Here is a 27,261-nt window from a genome sequence, read left to right as displayed (position 1 = left end):
TTCCCAAACGTTTTATTAAATCTTCTGGCAATCTAAGAAATTAAACATTCCAGTGCAATTTTAAATGCAAACAGCTCCACTCTGTGTATATAATTAGAAATCATTGATTGGCTCATTCTCTGGGGTGTGTAGTAATATGATACATATTGCAGTATAAAAGCCTTTCCCTTCACCATGTAAATGATAATTCTCATCAGTAGAAACAATCTGACGGTTAGCCCTCATTGCAAGGCATATCTTGCAGATGATTGAGTTAATTTAAAAAATCATGAAAGTGGATTGGTTTAACCCTTGTGAAAAATATAAAGGCTGGTGCACAGTTGTACTTTAAAGTTTATCAGGGAAATGGCAATACAGTACACAAAAGTGCAGAAAGAACTCAGCAGGTCATGCCACATCCAAAGGAAGTAAACGGCAATCAATGCTTTGGGCTTGAGCCCTTTATAGGGAATATGGAAAAACATGAAAACACCTGAAGAAAAAGATGGGGGAAGGGTGGAGGAGAAGAGGAGAGGAGGAAGAAAGGGAAAGGGCAAGGAGCACAGGCTAACAGAAGAAATAATGGGTCAATGCAGGTGGAAAGGTAGAAGTGAAGAAGTGATGCGGGAGAGGACAGAGAGGACTAAGAATAGGATAGGAGAATGAAGGGAATGGGGTGGGGTTCTGGAGGAAGGGAGACAGAGGGATAAGCAAAAAGAGAAGCAGGGTGGTTTAGCAGAAATTTGAGTTCAATATTAATGCTGTTTGGTTGGAGACTGCCGAGAGGGAATATTATGGTTCGTGAAATGCTGTTAGAGCATCAGTGACCCAAGTTTAAATGCAGCGCTGTCTGTAAAGTGTTTGTACGTTCTCCCGTGTTTCCGTGCTTGTCTTCCGGTTTTGTCCAATTCATCAAATCTTATGGGGGTTGTAGATTAATTAGGTGTAGTTGGGTGACATGGGCTTGTGGGCCAGAAGGTCTGTTACCATGGTGTATGTATATCAGTGCAGTTCCTCTAATTTATGGGTAGCTTTGATTTGCCAGTACATGAGGGCATGAATACATCATAAGACCATAAGATGAAGAGGAGTAGGCTACTTGGCCTGTTAAGTATGCTCCGCCATTCCACCATGAGTGATCCATTCTCACATTCAGCCCCACTCTCCTGTTTTCACCCCATAACCGGTGATACCCTGATTATTTAGCTACCGATCAATTTCTGTCTTCAATATACTCAATGACCTGGCCTCCACAGCTGCCAGTGGCAGAAAATTCCAGAGGTTCGCCACACTCTGGCTAAAGAAATTGCTCTACAACTCTGTTTTAAATGATCACCCTTCGATCCTGTAGTTGTGCCCTCTTGTCTTTGATTCCCCTAACAATAAGAAACAACTTTTCCACATCTACTCTGTTCAGTTGCTTTACTTGGAAAGACTGCTTGGGGCCTTGAATAATGGTGAGAGAGGAGGTGTAAAGTGCAAGTGTAGCACTTCTTGCTGTCACAGGGCTAGGTACAATGGAGCGATTGGTGAGTAGGGAATGAGTGGACATGAGAGTCTTGGATAGAGTGAGAATGTAAGGAAGTGTGGATTCCAAGGAGGCCTCACTTTGTGGTACAGAATTGGCCTGTCCAGAGAAGGCAGAGGGTGGTTGCAGATGACCCACATTCTGCATGAAGGTGGTGTTTCACGGGGATCGGTTATAAATGACTTGGATGAGGTCAATGGAAGGGTGGGTTGGTATGTTTGTCAATGAAACAAAAGTAGGCAGTGCTGTGGATAATCTGGAAGGTTGCCATAGGTTACAGAGTGGCATTGATAGGATGCAGATCTGGGCTGAGAAATGGCAGATGGAGTTTATCCAGAAAAATGTGAAGTGGTTCATTTCAGTAAGTCAAAATTGAGGGCAGTATACAATATTAATAGGAGGACTGAGCACTGTCAATGAACTGAGATATCTCGGGGTTAGTGTCCATAGGAGACTCAAAGGTGCTGCACAGGTTGACATAGGATTGAGTCCAAGAGCCACGAGGTAATGTTACAGCTCTATAAGACTTTGGGTAGAACATACAGTTCTAGTCACCTCATTACATGTAAAATGTGGATGCTATAGAGAGGGAACAGAGGAGATGTACAAGGCTGTTACCTGAAAAAATAGACAGAATGCCTTATGAGGGTAGGTTGAGTGAACCTGGTCTTCTTTCCTTTGATGAGTGGTATGATATGAATATAATAACATAAGAGATAGGAAGGAGTAGGATATCCAGCTTGTCAATCCTGCTCTGCCATTCAATGAGATCATGGCTGATCTGATGATGGGCTCATCTCCACCTACCTGCCTTTTCTCCATATCCATTAATTCCCCTCCAATTTAAAAATCTGTCCAACCTTGTCATATATATATATTTCCTTCAGTCGCCTCCACTGCTTCAATGAGCAGCGAATTCCACAAATTCACCACTCTCTGGAAAAAGCAGTTTCTCCTCATCTCCGTCCAAAATCTACTACCCTGATCTGGTGATATGTATATACTGCTGTGTATGAGTGGCTGGCCCACCCACTGATGACTTGCTCCCCAGAAGCTCCTCCCCTTGTGACCTGGCCATAAAGGTCGACTTCCCTCCCCCCTACACAATCATTCAAGCACATGGAGTCGGGCAGTTACAATCTTAAGTGTATTAAAGCCTATCATCTCCCTCTCAGTCATTGGAGATATTGATAGAGCGTATCAATTTAATACATTTTAATTTTCCACATGGGATGGACAAGCTGTTGAGACCCGACAGGTTAGAAATCAATCCACAGGCGCCTGGAGCTGCCAAGCAGTATGAGCAATGAATCACCTGTTTCTCAAGCTTTCTCAAAGTTGCAGTGGGCCTGGTGAACTCGGATGAGAAGAGACTTAAGGTCCTGTAGGCAAGCATACCGGGCAATCAGGAACTGCACAACCTACACAGAGGCCATGGCTAAATTTAGCAACCTCTACTGACCCCAGGTGAACGAGGTGTATTAACGATATCTGCTGGCCTCGAGGAAACAGCAGCCCGGTGAGTCCATGGATGAGTTCCTTCAAGCCCTGTACGACCTGAGGAGACCTTTGCCACCCCAGAGTCACCAGATTGTTCCACTTCATAAAAGCTCAGAACCTCCCCTACTCCAATGAGGACGTCAGGTCTCTGACCAGACACTGCCAGATCTGCGCAGAATGTAAACCGCAGTTCTTCTGACCCAACAAGACACACCTCATCAAAGTCACGCGCCCCTTTGAATGACTCAGTGTCGATTTCAAGGGACCCCTGCCCTCATCCAATAGGAATGTCTATTTTCTCAACATCATAGACGAGTTCGCCAGATTCCCATTTGCCATCCCCTGTCTTGACATGACCTCAGCCACTGTAATCAGGGCACTCCACAGCATATTCACCCGTTTTGGGCACCCGAACTATATCCATAGTGATCGGGTGTCCACCTTCATTAGCGACGAGCTGTAATAGTACCAGTTGGCTAGAGACATAGCCACTAGTAGGACCACAAGCTACAAGCCTAGGGGGAACGGCCAGATGGAGAGAGAAAATGCCACCATTTGGAAGGCGGTTCTCTCGGCCATTAAGTCAAAAGGCCCGGCAGTGTCCCACTGGCAGGAAGTCCTGCCGGAAGCACTCCATGCCATTCCGATCCCTCCTATGCACCATTACCAACATGACTCCACATGAACGCATGTCTTCCTTCCCCGGGAGGTCAGCGACCAGAACCACACTGCTATCCTGGCTCTCATCTCTGGGACCCATCCTGCTGCAGAAACATACGACAGGCCATAAGAATGATTCGTTGGTTGAAGAGGTGCAGCTTCTGCATGTCAACCCTCAATATGCCTCCATGCTGTACCCCGACGGCCATGTGAACACAGTCACTGTTTGGGACTTGGCGCACACACCCACCCCCCACCCCAGCCACCACCTACACCCACATCACCCCTCCCTCAGGGACTCAGTGCAGGTTAGCAACATGTCCCGGGCACCCATACCATGTGCACCAGACCCCCTTCCAGCTGCTCTGACCACCACAATCACCTCCACAAACAACCGAACCCCACTTCCTACAGAGACAGCCCTACCTCCCAGCCTCAAGACACATGACTGGCAACAGAGCCGACCAGTAACCAGCAGCGGAGCTGCACAGGTCACAGAAGCAGAGGATACCACCCAACCAGCTAAATCTCTAGGACTTTAACCCGGTGGGGTTTTGTTTTTTAAGAGGAGGTGAATGTGATGATATGTATATACTGGCTGGCCCTCCCACTGATGATTCACTCCCCAGTAGCTCCTCCCCTTGTGACCTGGCCATAAAGTTCGACCTCCCTCCCTCCATCCATTCATTCAAGCACATGGAGTCAGGCCAGCTATAATCTAAAGTGTATTAAAGCCTATCATCTCCCTCTCAGTCTTTGGAATCATTGATAGAGCGTATCACCTGAATCTTGAGGCGTGTCCTCTAGTTCTGGTCTCCCGCATCAATGGAAACAACTTACTTACCTTTATCTTATCTATACTTCTCATTTGTTTCTATAAGATCCCCTCTCCTAAATTCCAGCAAATACAATCCTAGAAGACTAAATCTCTCCTCATAGGCTAACCCCTTCATCTCTGGAATCAACTTTGTTTAACCTCCTCTGCACTGCCTCCAAAACAAGTGCATCTTTCCTCAAGTAAAGAGACCAGAGCTGCATGCAGTACTCCAGATATGGCCTCACCAGTATCTTGTACAGTGCAGCATAACCTCCCTGCTCTTAAATTCCATCCCTCTTGCAATGAATGGGCAGCATGGATTCATAGGGCAGAATTGGCCTGTTACAGTGCTGTATGTCTAAATTTAACTTTAAAATTCCATTTGCCTCTTTGATAGCCTGCTGAACCTACCGCCCTTTTGCAATTCATGGACAAGCAGTCCCAATTACTTCTGCACAGCAGTATGCCACAATGACTTGCCATTTAAATAATATTCTAATCTTTCATTTTTCCTTCTGAATGGATAACCTCACATTGTACTCCATCTGCCAGATCCTTGCTCACTCAGTTAACCTATCTATATCTCTCTGCAGACTCTCCGTATCCTCTGCACAATTTGCTTTTCCACTCAATTTAATGTCATCAGCAAACTTAGGTATAGTACACTCTGTCCACTCTTCCCGATCATTAATGTGCATCATGAACTTTTGCAGGCCTAGCACTGACCCCTGCAGGACACTGCTCACCACCAATTTCCAACCAGAAAAATACTCCTGTACTCCAGCTCTCTGCTTTCTGTTGGTTAACCAATCCTCTATCCATGCTAATGCAGTATCCCCAACTCCATGCATCCTTATCTTCTGCATATGTCTTTTATCACTTTATCGAACACCTTCTGGAAATCCAGGTAATGTCCACCTGATCCCCTCTTCCTACCGCGCTCATTATATCCTCAAGATGGTCAATGTGGTTTATGGTGTGTAAAATAAAAAATTTTTTAAAAAAAGAACTACAGTAAATTTATCAAACAGGACCTGCCTTTACTGCATTCATGCTGCGTCTGCCTGATGCATCCATTTCACTCTAAATGTCTTACTATTTGTTCTTTAATGATAGCTATAAGCATTTTTCCAACTAATCGGCCTATTGTTCTCTGCCTATTGCCTACATCCTTTTTTAATAGTATCATGACATTCACCGTCTTCAAGAGTCCAGAGAAGTTTGGTAAATTATCACCAAAACCTCGGCTGCAACTTCTGCCATTTCTCTCATGACCTGAGATGCATTCAGTCAGGATCAAGGGACCTATTTATCTTTAGACCCTGAAATTTTCTGAGTACTACCTTTTTAGTGATAGCTATTGCATTCTGATCCTCACCTCCAATCACATCCATTACATCTGTCTTTGGCATATTTGATTTATCCTCCAATATGAAGAATGACACAAAATAGTCATTGAAAGTCTCAGCCATTTCCTCATTATCCAATATCAATTTGCCAAACTCATCTTCCAAGGGAGCAACCTTAACTTTAGCCACCCTTTTGCACTTTATATAATTCTAAAAACTTTTAATATTTTGTGCTGATCTTTTCTCATTGTTTACCTTCCCTCTAGAGCAGTGGTTCTCAACCTTTTTTCTTTTCTCTCTCTTACCACTTTAAGTAATCCCTGTGCCATCAGTGCTCTGTGATTAGTAAGGCATTGTTTAAGGTGTTATGTGAGTGGGAAGGGAAGGTTGAGAACCAGTGCTCTAGACTCAATTGTTACTGAAATATTTTGCTTGAGAAAAATTGTCATTGGCCTATTTCCTTTGGAATTATGAAACTGTGCACATAACGAATCAATGAGGTACGATTAAAACAGTGGTTTTCAAACTTTTTCCTTTCCACTCACATACCACCTTAAGCAATCTCTTACTAATCACAGAGCACCTATGGCATAGGGAATACTTAAAGTGGTATGCGAGTGGTGAAAGAAAAAATTTGAGAACTACTGCTCTAGAGGCTCAAATAGATCTGGGGCTTCATTTTTGTTAGGGGTGCTGGCCAAAGTGGTGACTCTCTGTCTTCTTGCTTGCTTCATTGTTCTTTGTTACTGTTTTAAGTTTTCCCAATCTTCTCGTTTCCTACTGCTCTTGTCCACTCTGTATGCACAAGCTTTTTGTTTGCAACCTTCCTTTATTTCCTTAGTTATTCCAAGGCTGGCTGCCCCAACCCTTACTGTTCTTGTTTTCAATTGGAATATAATTTTCATGAACCATGAAAAATCTCTTTGCAAGTCTTCCACTGTTCCTCAACCATCCTCCATATAGCCTTTGTTCCTAGTCTACACTGGCCAACTCCTCCCTTATCCCCTTGCAGATTCCTTTGTTTTGGCAAAACATTCTTGTGTTAAACTGAGCTATTTTTCTTCCATTTATATGAAAAACTCAGTCGTACTGTGATCACTCTTTCCAAGAGGATCCCTAACTACAAGATTGGTAATTTTACCTGTCTCATTACATAGGACCAGATCCAAGATAGCATTTCCCTTGTAGGTTCAGTAACATCCTGTTCAAGAAAGCCATCACGTATGTTTTATTAACATTAAATTTAAACATAAAGCACAGTAACAGGCCATTTCAGCCCACAAGCCCTTGCCATCTAACTACACCCAATTGACCTACAACCCCAGTACTTTTCGAATGGTGGGAGGAAACCTGAGGCCCCAGAGGAAACCCATGCAGACACGTGGAGACTGTGCAAATTCTTTACAGACAGATGGGATTTGAACCCCAGTCCTGATCGCTAATGCTATAACAGCATTGCACTAACCACTACACTAACCATGCCGCCCCTGATGAAAGTCATTGATCATCATGGCCAAAATCATAATGGCCAGAGACTTTTTCCTAAGGCTGAACTGACTAACCTGAAGGGTATAGTTTTAAGGTGCTTGGGAATCAGAATCAGGATTTATTGTCATGAACAAGTCATGAAATGCAGCAACGTCATAGTGTAAACATTCATATTATAACCATCTTATGACAATAGTATAAAAAAATAAAATAATCGTGCAGTAAAGCAGTGTCATTGGTTCATTGATTATTCAGGAATCTGATGGCAGCGGGGAAGAAACTGTCCTTGTGCTGTTGAGTGCTCGTCTTTAGGCTCCTGTTCCTTTTCCCTGATGGTAGCAGAGTGAAGAGGGCATGGCATGGGTGGTAGGGGTCTTTAAGGATAGAGGCTGCTTTCTTAATACAACACCTCATGTAGATGTCCTCGATGGAGTGAAGTCTGGTGTCTGTGATGTAGGAGGCTGACTTAACAACCCTCTGGAGTTTATTCTTGTCCTGAGATTTAATGCCTCCCTACCAGGCAGTGATGCAACCAGCCAGAATGCTCTCCACCTGTAGAAGTTTTCGAGAGTTTTTAGTGACATACCGAATCTCCTCAGGCACCTCTCAAAGTATAGCCGCAGAGGAGCCTTCTTTGTGATTGCATCAATGTGGAGGCTCCAGGACAGATCCTCAGAGATGGTGACACCCAGGAATCTGAAGTTCTTGACCCTCTCCATTGCTGGTAGTTCCCGCAGTGTTTAAATGGTCTGTGTGCTATCCCTTTAAATCCTCCGTGATGTTTAAATGTATTGAGTGTCTGCTACTTGCAGCACACGCAAAGTTTAAATGGCCTGATCGCTGGTTGTTTAAAAATCCTGCAGTGTTGTTATTGTTGTACTTGCCTGAGCACCAGCTGTTTAAAGGTCCTACGGCCCAATGGAGACTGCCCATTCCGAAGTCTGGCAGCGATCTTAGGACATCCTTATTAACAGGCAAGTTTGTTTTGGTGTTTTGGTTCTTTTGTTGTATTTTAGTAGTTCTGAACAGAAATATTTGATAATTCCCATCAGAGCTGCATGCAAAGAATCGCTGCTATAAGGCGCCATCTCACAGGAAGGATGTAAGAGGTAATTTTTTCATACTTTGGGAGTGGTGGGAGCATGGAATGCACTGCCAGAATGGTGGTAAAGGCAGGTGCAATACAATCTTCTAAGAGACTGTTAGAAAGGTATATGGAACTGAGATAAATGTAGGGTTATAACAGTAAGGAAATTCTAGGCAGTTAGGCTGGCACAACACTGTTAGGCTGAAGGGCCTGTACTGTGCTGTAGAATTTTATGTTCGATATAAAGGAAAAGGGTGTTTACGATGTGTCTGGTGAGGGGATTCCATTGCAGGCAATGGAAATTAAAGAATAATAAGTTGGGTGTGGAGACTGATTTGCTGGTTGGTAAGGACAAGGGAAATTCTGCTCTTGTTAGGACTGGAGTGGGAAGGACCCAGGCCGGATCTTCAGGGAAATAGAGGAGATGTGGGTGAGGGCTGAGTTAATGGCAAGAGATGGAATGCCATGTTTTCTGAAGAAGGAGAAAATCTCAGAAGTCCTGGAATGTAAAGCCTCATCCTGCGAATAAATGCAGCAGAGACTAAGGAATTGAGAGAGAAGGGAATAGAATCCTCACAGAAGATATGGTGGGAAGAGGTGTAGTGAAAGAGGAAAGGATATTTTATTTTAATCAGTATTGAGAAGTATATGATTTCCTTCAATTTTTTTTAATCAAGAACTAAATTTCCTGTTAAACTGAGCAGTTGGCATGATGTACTGTAGGGGCCTGGACAGATTATAGCTCTGCAGTGACAAAGAACCAACTTTGGAAAAGAGTGTTTAGGTTTCCATTAAAGACTCCCACAGCTCAAACTGGAAGCTTTTTAATTCGTGCACCTTGTTATAATCTCACCTCTGGCTCTTCTGAAAGGTTTGCTGACCCTACAAGAAATCCACCTACATTGAGTGACAAATTCCCAAAGATCAGCAGGGGCCTCTTTAAAGCAGGGAAGCACCTCCTAAGTAGTGGTGCAGTTACCTTCTGTGGAGAGGCTCAGATTTAAAATCCACTACACTTGCAAGCCTACTATTATTTTAAATAGATATAAATAAATTTCAAAGTTTTGTCATGTTTACAAATACAATTTCTCCTTGTTCCACTTGCCATCCCTGGCTATATTTAATACTACAACTCCATGGCTTCCTTCCATTTTGTGCAATCTGCACCCACCAGTACTGTACCATGGTTTTAAATTGCAGGTAGACTCATCCCCATCAAATGTTACATCACAGACTAACAGCAATATAAATTGACAGCAATAGACAGTGTTATATTTTCTTTTAAAACAATATATTTATATTAATAACTACTAATAATATAACACATTAGGTAAATTAATCTACACACCTTCTCGCGTACTAGTCTTAACACAATGGACTAATTAATTCTGAATTAATTAGTTGAGATTCTCATATTAACGAAACAATATTTATTCATTTGTATATCTGAAGACTTGTCCTGGATATGTATTATTTGTCTGTATGTGTGTTATGTCTGTATGTGTGTTATGTCTGTTTGTGTGTCTGTGTTTTGCACAGAGCACCCGAGAACGCTGTTTCATCAAGTTGTACTTGTGTGAGGTTCAGTTGGTTGTTTTCAGTTGGTTATTTTTCCAGACTCTTTTGTGTAGTCTTCCAAAGGCGCTATTTGCCTTGGCGAGTCTGTTGTCTATCTCATTGTTGATCCTTGCATCCGATGAAATGGTGCAGCCGAGATAGGTAAACTGGTTAAGCCGTTGTCATACCCACACTCCTGTTCGGCTCCGAAGCATGGGTCCTCTACCGGCATCACCTACGGCTCCTAGAACGCTTCCACCAGCGTTGTCTCCGCTCCATCCTCAACATTCATTGGAGCGACTTCATCTCCAACATCGAAGTACTCGAGATGGCAGAGGCCGACAGCATCGAATCCATGTTGCTGAAGATCCAACTGCGCTTGTTAGGTCATGTCTCCAGAATGGAGGACCATCGCCTTCCCAAGATCATGTTATATGGCGAGCTCTCCACTGGCCACCATGACAGAGGTGCAGCAAAGAAGAGGTACGAGGACTGCCTAAAGAAATCTCTTGGTGCCTGCCACATTGACCACCGCCAGTGGGCTGATATCGCCTCAAACCGTGCATCTTGGCACCTCACAGTTTGGCGGGCAGCAACCTCCTTTGAAGAAGACCCCAGAGCCCACCTCACTGACAAAAGACAAAGGAGGAAAAACCCAACACCCAACCCCAACCAACCAATTTTCTCTTCCAACCGCTGCAACTGTGTCTGCCTGTCCCACATCGAACTTGTCAGCCACAAACGAGCCTGCAGCTGACGTGGACATTACCCCTCCATAAATCTTCGTCCGCAAAGCCAAGCCAAAGAAAAAAAAAAGACTTGTGTAATCAGATGATAGTAAATTTGACTTGACTTGAAATCCACATGCCTTTTATATTCTGTCAATATTTCAGCAGGTTCTAAACCTGTCTTCTTCATAATTCTTCTCCTTCTCAATATATATGCATCCAAAACAGGCCCCACATCACTGTCCTCTTTTTCCAGTATTATGAGCCCAGAGGACCCATAAACACCACAGCAATAGATATTCACCAAGACAAATGGTTACTTAAACAAAAGTTGCTTTTAATTATCTTTAAACATGAAAACATAATCACACTTTAACTTATCACTATTAACTTAACTAACCTAACTTAACCCCCTTCTAATTCTAAGTGCACGGGTATGTAATGTGTGTGTAAGTTTAGAAAAGTTCTTTGGTTCACTGTCTAATCTCACGTCTCATTCCTCCAAGTTCACTGGTTCCAGGAAATTATTATATTGTGCACTGAATTTAACATTTATAAAGTTCACCAGGCTTTGGTGCTTGAAAGGTAAATGGTTACTGTTCAGGAAGGTTATTGTTGGTTTAGAGAGATTTTTTGTTCCAGGATATCCACAATTGATTCCTTTGTAATCAGCCACTCCAGTGTCTTGCTGATAAAACTTTCCCCCTTCAGGGTTCTCCAGATGATAACCTCTTTCTTTCAGGTCACCACAGAGTTCATTTTTGTTTCACTTATTCCAAGTGAAATGTTAGATAGCCAGTCTTCTGCTCATGCATGAACCACAAGGACTTTGACCAGGCTGAATTAAGAACTCACAATCCATCTTCAAAATGGAGTTTTCCACAAGCTTGCCAGCTTGTCCTGTTCCAGTCCCAGTTGCTGTTGCTGGTGTAACACTGGAGAAGTGATCTCTGCATGTCTCTCTCTCTCTGAGAGAAAGCCTGTTTGACTCTCCCTGCTTGCAAAGCTACATGACCCTCTTAGAACAGCAAAGTTACCTTCCAGACAATCTGCGGCTCCAACAAGCTCTTTCATCTGTTGCCTTTTGTAAACAACACTCCATTAGTGAAGTCTCTTGGGCACTCTCCAAAGCTCTTGCAAAGGCTTGTCTAGCATTAGCAGAGCTCCAGTATTTCAAATAAGATCTATTTTAAAGTGTTTGTATGTGTCCTTCTCTAACAAACCTTTTCTAATTTATATTCCAAAAACATATCTATATATTCTGTCACACCAGCAGCATCTCACCTCTACCCACTTCTTGTGCCGAAGGCAACAATGCAAAGTTGCATTAAAGACCATGTTGGCATTTTGTCACCTGGTGGCATCTTATTATAGAAATGTGTTGTCCTGTCCAACCTGCCTATTTCAAGCCTTTGAAGTCTGGTCAACATTGAAAAATGTGTCAATTCCTTTCACAGCTTTATAAAGTTATGGAAAGGACATATAGTTTAAAATGATGTCTTCCCTTTGAAGACTTGGGGCAATACTATGGGTTCTTCAATCCAAAGTGCCAATTCAGAGGTTGGCACCAGGAGTTAATTAAAGATCAGGGCTTGTGGTGTTGCTCCCAGCTCTGGAGGATCAGGGAAAACTTAGGAGGATCAGGGAAAACTTAGGAGGAAATTTTCCGGAGGTTGAGGTCCTTTCCCAGCTCTCTACACAGTAGTTCTCTATGATGAGCATATTTAGTCATAGTGTCATACAGCATACAAACAGGCCCTTTAGCCCAACTTGCCTACTCCGAACAAATTGTCCCACCCATCTGCCTGCACTTGGCCTCGATACCTCTAAACCTATCCTTCCCATGTAGCCATCTAATTTTTCCTGAAACATTTCCGTAATACCTGCCTCTAACATCTCCTCTAGTAGCCCATTCCATATATCCACCATCCTTTGTATATACAAAAAAAAGCTACACCTCAGGTTCCTGTTAAATCTCTTCCCACTGGTGGCAAATAGCTTAGAAAGATAAGTGTGTCTATGGGCATCCTACAAGATGTGACCATGAGATGCATAAAGGTAGATCGTTTCATTAAGCACCTTAACTTCGCCTGCTGCAACAGCAAGTGCCTTCCAATAGCCAACCATCTGAATTCCACACACCATTCCCACATCCAAATGTCTATCCATGGCCTCATGCAAATTGGAGAAGCAACACTTGCATTCCATCTTGGTAGTCTTCAACCAGACGGCAATTAACACCAACTTCACCAGTTTCTATTAACCTTCTCCCTTGAGTCTTTCTCTTTCCCTATCATTCTGTCTCCTTTCCTCCATATCCCCATCCTTTCCTTTCCTTCTCCTTTCAGAGCTACCCTCAACTCCAACACTCTATCCCTCTGCTTTTTTTTCCTCTTCTACCCTCCCACCTGTATCAAACTATGATCTCTTACCCATTAGCCTGTGCTCCTCCTCCTGCCCCTTTCTCTCTCCTCTCCTCCTCCTCCTCCTCTTCCTCCTTGTCCTTCCCACACTTTTCTATACAGATGCCTGTCTGTTTTTGCTGGTACCTAACAAAGGGCCCATGCCCAAAGTATTCGTCACCCTTTACTTTCTATGGATACTGCCTGACCTGCTGAGTTTCTCCAGCACTTGACACTAGCAGATGCAAACTTTCTTGTCTGCAGATGCTAATGTCCATGAGTAGATTCACCAAGATCTCACCTCAAATGCATTCCACTGGACTCTGCATGATGTTATTGACAACTCAAGGATTTTAATTTATAATGGTTAGATATTCAAAGCTCCCAATTTTTCTCCAATTAGTTAAGGTGTAAGCATAAATAAAATTACTTCTCTGTGCAACTTTTGATCCATGTAAAAAATAAAAGTGAGATTGAGAATTCTTTACCTGCAAATTGGAATCTTTACATTTTCTTTAAAAAGAAATCAGAATAACCTTTCTTAAATTTAAACTTAACGCAGCCAAAATTAAGCCTGCTTTTGAAATTTAATTAAACTCTGAAGTGTTTCTTGTGATGCACAGACATATAGTCATGATTTTTCGGCTTTGCCATTTATTTGTGGTGAATTATATTGCACCACATTTTTGTGTTCAAGGTACAAAACATTTGCCCTATCACTGATTAACATGTTTTTCCAGGAAGCTTTTAGGTTATAGAAAAGGTAACGTGAGGAAATGGCCCTTGGTGCAGGAAATTATTTTTGATGCCATGATATTCTAGGCCTTTATCTATAAGCAGGAAATATGGAAAATCTGTCTATTGATACAGTATTATAAATTGCAACTATTTTTCTATTGGCAGAAGGCAGCAGCACTGACTGCCAGCTTCCAACATATCAGCAGATGTCCATTTTAAGCATGATTGCTTGGATGATGATTGTCTAAAAGAAGTAACCACTGCAGAATTGCAGCATTCTTGACAACCCTTAAGAGATGTTATTTCATTGCATGAATAAAAGGCTAATAAAGGAGATGGGGAAGTTTTGTGAATTTATTTTAATCACAGACATTTTGAAATGGAAAATAAAGGCGAAGAATTCATCTCATACAAAAGCAAAATACAGGAAATGTTGGAGGGTACTGGGAAAAACAGAAAGCTGTTAACTCAGAGCATTATCTCTTTCTCCTTCAGCAGCTCATGCTGGATAATTTGAGGTGTTTCTGTTTTTATTTCACGGCTGCCCTTTCAGCCTGTGGGAAATTGAACTCTGGAGTTGACGACTGGACTCAGGCATCTGCTGCTCCTCTGAGACCTAGGATCCACTTGCATTTTAGGCAGACCCAAAAATGAGAGAAAGACCTGCACAGCAAAAACTGGCACAAAGTTGCTTAATTAAAGAATGCACTCAGTTTGGGTCAAATGTCTTCCTTTTTAAGGCAAGCTGGTTCCTGAATCCTCCTCCTACATTCAATACTGGAAACATCTCCCAGTGCACTCTTCTTAGACATCTGTTGAACAATCCAGAGTGGCCATTGTGTTTAAGCCTCCACAAGATCAATGTGGTGTGCGAGTTATTCAAGGAGATAATTGTTTCCTCATTTTCAATACCCTGTTCAGATTCTAGACTTGGAAAGGATGAGAGCAAATAGGATTGGTAGAGTATTGTTACTCATACAGTGCCATGTTGGAAGTGCTAGTCCAGATTTAGTCATCTAAAGTTGCTGGTGTAAACTGAGATCCCACAGTCTATTGACTCAAAAGCCAGAATGCTCACTAAGCCAGGGATGGCACCAGTCACCTAAAGCTGTTTCCATTTATTCTGTTTTGAAATAATTAATTACTCATTGATTCCATTTTGAGTACAAGATCATTTTTACTTGTACGGTTTGCTCAGAGAAAATTTGACTTTTAAGACTCTTTTAGAAATTGTACAGGTTCCAGAGAAAGTAAAAGGCAGCGAATATGCACACAGCCAAATAAATTTTACAGCTTATTGGCATAAATCCTGGAGAGAAATAGTTTGTGTTGAATTTGTAAAGGTGTGGGGAGAGGGAACCCAGACGAAACAAATAAAATAAAGGTGGTGGTGAAGGCACGTACATGATTGTTGAAATTGAAAGTGTGTAAAATCCATATGTGCTCAAAGATGCTATAAAGTGGCCACAATGTGGCAGAATGAGAAAAGATTTCCCTGTGGCAACTCAGTGTGGAGCAGATGGCATGGATTTGAGTACCTTCACAGGTAAAGATTTTCTGTGAGTCGACATTAAGTAAATTGCCAGGTGTGGTGGGAGGAATGGAAAAGCACTCATGCAGAATTATATCCAGATGGTTATGGTTGGAAATCTAGTTTAATCATTCAAGAAAACCATTAATGGTTATTTGGGGACCTGTGTCAGCTGTGGCAGGCAGTTATTCTGTTGGTATTTAAGAACAGAATATTGAATTGTGCTCTGACCATAAAATGGTTTGAAGGTTTTGGCTGGTCCTTAAAACTTCTTCCTTCTCTTTCATTTGGCAACAGTTGAACAATCAAATATAAAACTCTATTATCTCCTGGTCTCAAATTCCAAGAGTCCCACTTTATATTTCAAAGTGCAATAGAGCTAAATATTAAATATCTGTGGCTGCAGGACAGATTGTCCTATATCATATAGAGGTGTCATTACCACAATTTAAATGATTATCTCATCTTTGTGCAGTGCAACTGAAAAGAATACCTCACATGACTGTGGACAGACCTGAAAAAGCATAATCAAAATAAGAAGGGAAGAATGTCTTTTCTTTAGAAGCCTAGAAATATAATTATGAAATGATTTCCTTCACCCTCCAACCTCCCCCATTGATTCCCCATGGAATTAAAAATTATTTCCCAACAATAAGAGTGAAGCATAAGAACACCACATCCATGTCAATTTCCAGAAATTGAACTAGGAACTTTGGATCATGATCATTGGAACATGGACTGTCCTGACATACTTCGACACAATTTCTTACTCAAGGATACTGTTACGAGCCCAGAGGCTCCGAAAACCCACCAACAATAGATATTCAGCAAGACAAATGGTAACTTAAACACAAGTTGATTTTAATGATCTTTAAACATGAAAACAGAATTACACTTTAACTTACTTTACCTAACTTAACTCCCTTCTAATTCTAAGCACACATGTATGTTATGTGTGTGTAAGTTCAGACAAGTTCTCTGATTCACAGTCCAATCTCACTTCTCATTCCTCCAAGGTCACTGGATGCAGGCAATTCTTATACTGTGCACAGAATTTAACATTTATAAAGTTTACCAGGCTTTTGTGCTCGAAAGGTAAATGGTTACCACTCAGGAAGTTTCTTGTTGGTTTCCAGAGAGAGATGTGTTGTTCCAGGACATCCACAACTGATGTACTTCTATCAGCCACATCAGTGTCTTGTCCATCAGGGTTTCCAAATGATAACCTCTTTCTTTCAGGTCACCACAGAGTTCCTTTTTTGTTTCACTTATTTCAAGTGAAACATTAGACAGCCAGTCCTCTCCTCTTGCATGAACCATAAGGGCTTCGACCAGGCTGTCTTCCAAAAGCTTGCCAGCTTGTTCTGTTTCAGTTCAAGCAACTTTTGCTGGCTGACACTGTCAAGATCTCTGCTTCTCTCTCTCTCTCACACACACACACACACACACACACACACACACACACACACACACACACACACACACACACACACACATACACACACACACACACACACACACATACACACACACACACACACACACACACTCCGAGACTGAGAGAAAGCCTGTTTGACTCTCTCTGCTTGCAAAACCACATGACCCTCTTACAACAGCAAAACTCTCCAGCAGACAATAGTAGCTCCAGCCTGCTCTTTCATCTGTTGCCTTGATAAACAATAACCATTAGTAAAATATCTGGAGCACTCTTCAAAGCTCTTGCAGAACAGTGTGAGAAGCCACTATGTCTCCAGTATTTCAAATAAGATCTGTTTTAAAGTGTTTACATTTGACCTACTCTAACAAACCTTTCCCAATTTATCTCTCAAAAACATTTTTATATACTCTACCACAATATACAGACTGATGTTACTCCCTGGGCAATGCTCCGAATTTTCATCATATGAACCTTCTCAAACCATAATTAATAACAACAGAATCACTGCCTGCCATTATATCTAGACATTACACAGGTCCCAGAATAATTATTAATGGTTTTTCTGAATGACAAATGCTTTAATTCAGAGAATACATAATGGGCACTCAGGAAGAATATGATCTTTCTAGTTCACTGGTGATCCAGGACATCTGGCAGGTAAATGAACGCTCATTTTCCCTCCATAGTACCACCTACAACCCCCCTTTCATCCAGTGAACTTGGAGGAATGAGAAGTGAGATTGGACTGTGAATCAGAGAACTTGTCTGAACTTACACACACATAATATACATGTGTGCTTAGAATAAGAAGGGAGTTAAGTTAGGTAAAGCAAGTTAAAGTGTAATTCTATTTTCATGTTTAAAGATCATTAAAATCAACTTTTGTTTAAGTTACCATTTGTCTTGCTGAATATCTATTGTTGGTGGGTTTTGGGATCCTCTGGGCTCGTAACAGTATCCTTGAGTAAGAAATTGTGTCGAAGTATGTCAGGACAGTCCATGTTCCAACGATCATGATCCAAAGTTCCTAGTTCAATTTCTGGAAATTGACATGGATGTGGTGTTCTTATGCTTCACTCTTATTGTTGGGAAATAATTTTTAATTCCATGGGGAATCAATGGGGGAGGTTGGAGGGTGAAGGAAATCATTTCATAATTATATGAAATGGGGGTTGTAGGTGGTACCTTCTCACAACCAAGCGCTTCTCAGGAGAGTTTCCATCTACCATCTCCCTTTCAGACCCTAACAAATAATCTGTTGATCCTGGACAGCATCCCAAGGCCACCCACCCTCTTATGGGATTCTACCAGCTCCTGTCCCTTCACTAAAATCCTAAATGCCAGACTTAATCTTGAAGGCTTCTCTGCAACAGTACAAATACTGATCCCCATTCCATTTTTTTCCACCTGCACTTCTCATATTGCAAATGGTAGTTCCTAATTAATCCTCCCTCCTTCCACCATTGCAGCCCATTCTCTTTCCCCTTCCCCAACACACAATGCAAAACCTTCTACCAAAAAGGCATCTGGGAATACAGATACATAATACCCTGAAAGTGGCATCACAGATAAATAAGGTTGTAAAGAAAGCTTTTGACATATTGGCCTTCATAAATTCAACTATTGAATATAAATATAGGGATGTTATGGTAAAGTTATTCAAGACATTGGTGAGGCCAAATTGATTGTGTGCAGTTTTGGTCACTTAACTACAGGAAAGATATCAATAACATGGAAAGAGTACAAGGAAGATATACTAGGATGTTCCAGGACTTCTGGAAGTGAGTTACAGGAAAAGGTTGAACAGGTTAGGACTTGATTCCCTCGAACATAGAAGAATGAGGGGAGATTTGATAGAGGTACACAAAATTATGAGGGGTATAGAAATGTAGATAGACTTTTTCCACAGAGAGTGGTGGAGTGTGGAGTGTGGAGTGATGATTTCAGGCTCAATATTAAAATATAAGGAAAATGTGGACAGGTACATGGATGGGAGAAGTATGGAGAGCTATGTGCTGGGTGCTGGTCAGTGGTACTAGGCAGAATAATAGTTCAGCACAGACAAGAAGGGCCAAAGGGCTTGTTTCCTGGTCAGCAATGTTCAATGATTCTCAACTGTCAGATTCGAATGAACATCCTCTGTCACACCAACCTTGGCACTAGCCCGCATTGTCAATGACTGGAAACTGCTCTTCCACTGCATCCGGCCAAATTCAGTCATTTAAATTGAATGTAACTGGGTTGCATATTTTTGGTGCTGAAAATGCCCCCGATCATTTGTTCCCCAGGCTATGGTATAATGGTTCTCAACCTTTTTCATTGTTTTAATTGTACCTAATTGACTCGTTATGTGCACGGTTTCATAACTCCAAATGAAATGGGCCAATGACAATTTTTCTCAAGTAAAATATTTCAGTAACAATTGGGGCTAGAGCAGTTGTTCTCACCCTTCCTTTCCCACTCACGTGCCACCTTAAGCAATCCCTTACTAATTACAAAGCACCAATGGCTTAGGGATTACTTAAAGTGGCATGTGAGTGGAAAGAAAAAGGTTGAGAACCACAGCTATGGTGACGAGCTTTCTGCTGCAGTGCTTATCCAATGAATTTAGATGAAGAGCTTTACAATTTCAAGGGATATCTTTCATACCCTCTGGGTGCATCAAAGCAATTCACACTGAGATCTGATGCATAGTCCCTTTTGTACGACAGAATGGCACATTACCTACCTGTGGGAAAGGTGAGATGTCCCGCATCGGACTTGTCAGCCACAATCGAGCCTGCAGCTGACGTGGACTTTTACCCCCTCCATAAATCTTCGTCCGCGAAGCCAAGCCAAAGAAAGAAAAGAACATTCTCTGCTGTAGAGAAACATTGCAACAATGTTACTGCCTGTTTTAAATATGTCAGTAACTGTAATTGTAATGTTATAATTGTAACTTATGTAAGCATTACAAGAAATTAATCAAGAATACTCCATGCCGAGATCTCAGCATTCCATGGGAAATTCTATCTGTCTTTGTAAAGGGGGCAGAGACTGACTGGTTACTATTTGTCAGGGACATTACCAGGGAAGGTACTCCAGACCAGGAATTTCTGCAGTCGAAGCCTGCCCAGGAATGTTAAGGGAAAACAGGTGGATTGCTGAGCTATACTGTGAAAAATGGGGTCACCTGTGGATGCCAAAATAAAGTAAGACTTTGGCATTCTAATTGAGGGGCCTGGAAATTCCTTGAAGCTTCCAAGCTGCCTCATTGTTTGCCCAGTGTTCACCAGGATCATATTTGAATGATTGCTCCATGACCCTTCCCTCAGGGGATAGCAAGGTAATAGATTTTCATTTTGGAATCAGAGCTACTTATTTAGCTTTGCAATGAACAATTAATTATTTATATGTAACATTTAACTATTTTAATCTGAGGAGCACCTGGACTAGATTCTTTCAACTCTTCAGAGTGATGGTTCAAATGCCCTTGACACAAAAATTTCAGTCAAGCATTTTTGGTGACCTCACACTAACTAAATTTTGCAGTGAAGCAGACTGCTGCACAAGAGGGAAGCAGTATCCTATGATCTGTTTATTGTTTAATAACAAGTGTTTCATAATGCACCATATTAATAACTGCTCATGCAATAGAAAATAGGAAACTGAGAAAGCCTTACCCATCTGTGGGTCATGTTGCTGCTGGAAAGGTGCTGCCAGCAAGTTCTGATTGTCAATATGTTAACTAATTCAAGTTTTTTGTCATGTGCAATGAGGTACAGTGAAAAGGTTTGTTTTGGGTACTATGTAGCAAGTTGACCCACAACAAGTGGAGCAAATAAAACAGTACAGAATGCAAGAGTTACAGGAGATAAGTGTTAGAAGTATTAAAGTGGAGGGATGGGAGAGTGGAACAGTTGTATGTGTAAAGCAGAGATCTGCAGAGAGAAGGTCACAAAACACTGTCTTGTTATATTGCCTTTTTCTCCTTTCCCAAGTTCCAGTTTCTATAGTAGTTTGCTTTAGAATGAGGACAGTTTACCAAGCCAAGTGCAGGTGATGTCAATATTGTGCAGTGGTATTCTTTTAATGCACTTCTGGGATTTTACCTTCTAAATGGGTGCCTATTCCAAATGATAACCTGACTCATCTGCAGGGACAGATATCCCAGAACTAACCACAATCTTGAAGTTCTCTTAATTTGGAACAGACACATGGATAAAGGGCCTAAATGGAGTTAGGCCTTTCAGGCCTATCCCATGACACATGAACCCCAGTTATTCTGCTGGGTCCTGCTCACCAAGCATGGCATTCTTAACAGTGTGGATGGCAGGAACTGTATCATGCCTATTGTAGCATGAATAAAAGCTCTCACAACTGGAGGGAGAACAAACACTTTTATTAGCTTATAACTAAGGGTAGGGTTCAACAGTACTCTTCAGAAGGGTTCTGTGTTTAGGTGGGAAACTAGGATTACATGTGGGCAGATGAGGGCGGAGCCAGGAGGTGGGGCCAGCCATCAGCACAACATCCTATCAGTGAATCCCAGTTCACTGCACCTGTATTAAATACCTTGGAGTATTGAGACCCTCTGCACAACTAAAATTTTACTTTTTATTCTCTCTGCACTGATAAAATGTCACTAACTGCAAATGTGAATATTTATTCATCTGTCCTTTATATTTATTATCTCTTTTTCTGTCCTGTCATATTTTAGTAATTTAATTTTTTACTTTTGTAGTTGGTGCACCAAGAAAGAATTTTGGTGCATTTAAAGAGCAGCAGGAGAGGTAGATGCTTACCTAAATTCTCCATTGACTCATTATCTATAGCTATTAAAAGGAAGGGAAGCTCGTAGAGTGGCCATAGTGTGAGTGCCCCAGTGCAGGAATGGGAATTTGAAGCTTTGGTTCGAGAGGCTTCAGTGAACTGAAGCTGAGGGGGAGGTTTAAGAGTTGAAGTAAGGAAGGGACAGGTTATTCTAACTTTTTGCTCTTTAATAGATAGTGGGAACAGCAGCCAGGGCAGGGACATGTTCCTCTTGCAGAATGTGGGTATAATCAGGGAAGCCAACAATATCCCTGATGACTTCATCTGTGTGAACCACATCCAACGACAGCTCCTTACAGAGTCTGTTAGTGAATTGGTCATGGAATTAGATGAACTCTGGATCATTCGGGATGTTGAGGGGGTGATATACAGGAGTTACATGGAAACGATGACCCCTACAATAATAAGGTAGTTGGGGGACAGTCAGGAGAGGGCAAGGCAATAGGCAGGCAGTGCAGGGTACTCCGTGGCCATTCCCCTCAGCAACAAGTATGCCCCTTTGATACTGCTGAGGGGGATACTCTCTGATCCAGACAGCAGCAAACCAATAGCACTGTGGTTGACTCTGAGCCTCAGAAGGCAAAGGTGAAGTCAGATAGTGCAATCATCATAGGGGACTTGATAGTCAGGAGAACGGATAGGAAATTCTGCAGCTGCAAAAGAGACTCCAGAATAGTGTGTTGCTTGCTGGGTGCTCAGGTACAGGATGTCTCTGAGCAGGTGCAGAATATAAATATAAATTTAAATTTAGACATACCACACAGTATAGGCCATTTTGGCCCATAAGCACATGCTGCCAAATTATACCAAATTAAGCCCCTGTACATTTCAAACTAATGGGAAAGGGTAGTAGCCAGAGGTCGTGGTACATATTGGTACAAATGACACAGGCAGGAAAGGAATAGAGGTCCTGCAAAGTAAGTTTTGGGAGTTAGAAAGCATGACCTCCAAGTTGGTCATCTCTGGATTACTCCTGGTGCCATGAGCTAGGGAAGGTCAGGAAAGGAAGACAGTGCAGACAAATGTGTGGCTGAAGAAACGGGTGCAAGGGTAGAATTTCAAATCCTTGGAATATTTTGTGGGGAAGGGGAAACCTGTACAAGTAGGTCAAGTTGCCCCTGAATTAAATATCCTGGAAGAGATATTTGCTAATGCTGTTGGAGAATGAAGTTTAAACTAGATTCATGGGGGAATGAGAACCAAAATGAAGAGACTGTTGTTGCACAAGTAAGGACAGCTGGTAGGGAGTTTGTGTGGAAGGACAGGCAGATGGGGCAAAATTGCAGCCAGTGGGATGAGTTGCAAATCAATGGGGTCACTGAGCCAAAAGTAGCAAATAAATGCACATAACACAAGAAATAGTGGTTGACCTTGTAGTACATCAAGGAGTCATGGCTGAAAGATGGTTGTCATTGCGAGCTAACTGTCCAAGGATACACAGTGTATCAAAAAGGAGAGGCAGGCAAACAGAGGGGGTGGCATGGCTCTGTTAGTAAGAAACATTAAATCATTAGAAAGCGGTGACAAAGGATCAGAAAATATAGAAACATTGAGGGTTGAGCTAAGAAATGGCAAAGAGTAAAAGACACTGCTGGCAGTTATGTACAGATGTGTAAACAGTAGCTGGGATGTGGACAACAAATTACAACACCAAATAGAAAAGGCATGACAAAAGGGCAATGTTATGATGGTCATGGGGGAAATAGATTGGGAAAACTAGGTTAGGACTGGATCACGAGAGATAATTTGTAGAAAGCTGGTGAGATGGCTTTTTAGAGTAGCTTGTGGATGAGCTCTCTAGGAGATCGGCTGTACTGGATGGAGTGTTGTGTAATGCACCTGTGATAGTACAGATCTATCACCAATGTACATAGTGTATATAGTTACTGTATCTAGACTGTGCTTACAGCGATTGGCTGAGAGCTAAGCCACACCTATTGTCTGGGCCTTAAAGGGTTGTGTCCCTAGCCAGGTCGGATCATTCCGGACTGGTCGGCCACCTGTGAAGAGCTCCTGTCTTTTGCTAATAAAAGCCTTGGTTTGGATCAACAAGTCTTTGATTCTTTCGACGAGCTCTACAGCACCAGAGGTGATTAGAAAGCTTAGGGTAAGGGAACCTTGAGGAAGGCAGTGGTTACAATATGATGGAGTTCAATTTGAGATTTAACAAGGATGTATTGGTATTTCAATGGGGTAAAGGAAATTAAGGTAATGAGAGAAGAACTGGTCAAAATAGATTGGAAGAGGGGACTAATAGGGAAGACGGAAGAGTGATAAATGTATACCAAACAAAGGACATATTCAAATTGAATAATATCACAACTGTGACTAGCAAGTAAAGTCAAATCCAACATAAATATAAAAGAGGATTTTCAAGGAAGCAAAAATTATTGGGAAGACAGATGATTAGGAAGTTTTTAAAAACTTGCAAAGGCAACTATAAAACTCCTAAGGAGGGAAAAAATGAAGTACGGACGATTTCCAGTAAATAATATCAAAGAGGATACTGTAGCAAGCTGCACCAAAGGAAAACACAAGTACAATACTGTTTGGGGCAACAAGGCTTTATTCCACTCACATAAATATATAGTTGGCTGCTTGCTGTGCTTACAGTGATCCTGGGGAAGAGAGAGAGAGAGAGAGAGAGAGAGAGAGAGAGAGAGAGAGAGAGAGAGAGAGAGAGATAGAGAGAGAGAGAGAGCACATGGTCTGGACCTCAACTTTTTACCATGGGCCCTTGGGGCGCTCCTGGTGGTCGGATATCATTAGACCGGGTGCCGTGTCTATAGGCCATCTGTTGCCCGAGTGATGTACTGCAGCGTATCGTCACAGATACAAAAAGCTTCTTCAAGTATATGAAGAGTAAAAGAGAGGTGAGAGTTGATATAGGACCATCATAAAATTATGCTGGAGAAATAATAATCGGAGACAAGGAGATGGCAGAGGAACAAAATGAGTATTTTGCATCAGTCTTCATTGAGGAAGACATTAGAAGTGCTGGATGTGGAGTAGCTTGTGGATGAGACTCTAGGACAAGATGGCACAATTTCAGGATTGATGTGGATGTATCAGGGAAGAGAAGGGAGTGCAGTTACTATTTCAAGAGAGAAGATGCTCAGAGAGCTGAATGGATAAGTTTTCCAGACCAACTGGATTGCGCCCTCAGGTTTTGAAAGAAGTAGCAATAGAGATTGTGGAGGCAATGGTAATGATCTTTCAGGAATCAATATGGTATGGTACCAGAGGGCAAGGGAGAGGGAGACGTGATAAATAAAACTATAGACTATAGACTAGTTAGCCTGACGTCGGTCATTGGGAAGATGTTGGAGTAAATTGTCAAGGATAAGGTTACAGAGTACTTGGAGGCATGGTTTCCTTAAGGGAAAATCTTGCTTAACAATTGGAATTCTTTGAAGAAGTGACTGGCAGGCTAGATAAAGGAGATAGTAGATGTTACGTATGTGGATTTTCAGAAACATTTGACAAGGTGCTGCACATGAGGCTACTTAACAAATTAAGAGCCCATGGTATAACAGGAAATGTAGAAATACACCTACAGCATTGGCTGATTTCTAGGAAACAGAGAGTTTCCTGGAATACAGGAATACAGGAATCATATTCTGATTGGCTGCCACTTGCTCTGTGGTGTTCCACAGGGGTCGTTGTGGTGATGCTTATTTTCATGTTGTATATTAATGATTTAGATTATGGAATGAATGGCTTTGTGGCCAAGTATGCAGATGATACGAAGGTAGCTGGAGGTGGAAGTAGGGTTGAGGAAACAGGAAGGCTGCAGAAGGACTTAGCAGATTAAGAGAGAGGGCCGAGAAGTGCTAAATCAAATACAGTGTAAGATAGTGTATGACCTTGCACTTCGGTAGAAAAAAATAAAAGGGCAGACTGTTTTTTAAATGAGGAGAAAGTTGAAAATACACAGATGCAAAGGAACCTGGGTGTTCTTGTGCAGGGTAGCCTGAAGTTAAACCTGCATGTTGAGTGGGTGGTGAATAAGGCAAATGCAATGCTGGCGGTCATTTCAAGAGGATAGAATATAAGAGCTTGGATGTGATGTTGACGCTTTATAAGGCACTGATGAAACCCATTGGAGTATTCTGAGCAGTTTTGGGCTTCTCATTTAAGAAAGGATGTGGTGACATTGAAGAGGGTTCAGAGGAGGTTCACAAAGATGATTCCGGGAATGAAAAGGTTATCATATGAGGAGTGTTTGACAGCTTCTGGCCTGAACTTGTTGGAATTTAGGAGAACAAAGAGGAGGGTGGGGGGGATGGTGCCGTTGGGTCTCATTGAAACATTTTGAATGTTGAAAGGCCTGGACAGAGTAGATGTAGAAAGATTGTTTCCAATGGTAAGCGAGTCTAGGACAAGATGGCATAACTTCAGGATTGATGAGCATCTGCTTAGAGCAGAGATGCTGACGGATTTCTTCAGCCAGAGGGTGATAAATCTATGGAATTTGTGGCCACAGGCCATTGTGGAGGTCAGGTTATTGAGTGCATTTAGGCAGAGATTGATAGGTTCTTGATTAGCCAGGGCATCAAAGGTTGGGAGGGTTTGGGGGGGTGGGGATGAGATGGGGAAAGCCTGGCAGTGGGGCTGAGTGAAATAAATTAATCAGCTCATGATTAAATGACGGGACAGATTCAATGAGCTGTACAGCCTATTTGTGTTCCTATGTCTAATCATCTTGTGACTCTGGCAATATAGTCATATTGACATTGAGTGCATATCCAAGGGCAACTCCCTGCAAACAACAGTTCTTGTATAACAGAAGAGTTACTATGGTTACATGCAAAAGTAAAATAGGGTACAACCAATCATGGACAGTTCATTAATGCCAGTCCCAGACTACAAGTCCCTAGAATCAAAACTTTTGTCAAGCAAGGCCACTGGAAGTCATAATTCATTTCGGCCTAGAAGTACAATCACCACATTAAGCAGTAACATAATGACACCCATTCTCTTGCTGACATGTCTGTCCATAGTGTCATGAACTGCCAGACTGACACTACACACAAATTGGAGGAACAAAAGCTTGTATTCTGTCTGGGCACCTTCCAACTGTGTGGCATTGGCATTGACTTCTCCGGTTTCTGTTATTCTGTTAGCCACACCATCCTCACCCACCCCCAGTTGATCCCTACATTTCTTTTCTTCTTGCTCGTTCTCTCTCTTTCCTTTGTCAACCCCCCCACCCCTAAATTAATTCTCACCTTTCCTCTCTCCTATCCACACCTTTTGTCTGTTGGTCTATGCCCTTTCTTTTCTTCTTCCCAGACTTTTATTTTAGGCACCTGGCTGCTTTTTACTTACACCTTGAAGAAAAGTTCAGGCCCAAAATCTTGATTATACACTTTTACTTCCTATGGCCTCAGTGAGGCTTGCTGAGTTCCTCCAGCATTTCTGTTTTTACTACATCTGGGCCACTGCCCCTATGACCAAGTGTCCCTGTGCCAGATGAATCAATTTCAGATTAGTGGGCACAAACTTAAATTGAAAAGGAAAAGATTTAAAAGGAACCTGAGTCACACAGAGGGCGGTGGTTTTATGGAAGGAGCTCCCAGGAGAAGTGGGGTGATGGAGACAAATATAAATTTTAAAAGATATTTAGATAAATGCATGGATAGGA

The 27,261-nt window shown here is 42.0% G+C and overlaps 1 protein-coding gene and 1 long non-coding RNA gene across 6 annotated transcripts in view; one reads left to right on the top strand and one right to left on the bottom strand.

Annotated features, from left to right (window-relative positions):
- Nucleotides 1-19,623, bottom strand: part of LOC138751548 (uncharacterized) — a 77,039-nt gene extending 57,416 nt beyond the window's left edge. Inside the window, exon 1 of the long non-coding RNA XR_011350038.1 lies at nucleotides 19,531-19,623. This is a non-coding gene — a long non-coding RNA (uncharacterized lncRNA). The remainder of the gene's footprint in view (nucleotides 1-19,530) is intronic.
- Nucleotides 1-27,261, top strand: part of LOC138751545 (zinc finger protein 385D-like) — a 423,580-nt gene that overhangs the window by 362,793 nt on the left and 33,526 nt on the right. The window lies entirely within an intron of this gene.

This window comes from Narcine bancroftii, chromosome 1 (assembly GCF_036971445.1).
Source record: "Narcine bancroftii isolate sNarBan1 chromosome 1, sNarBan1.hap1, whole genome shotgun sequence".
In the NCBI taxonomy this organism is placed as follows: Eukaryota; Metazoa; Chordata; class Chondrichthyes; order Torpediniformes; family Narcinidae; genus Narcine; species Narcine bancroftii.
The sequence above is the reverse complement of the archived record's forward strand: the minus strand, read 5'-3'. Positions and strand labels throughout refer to the sequence as shown.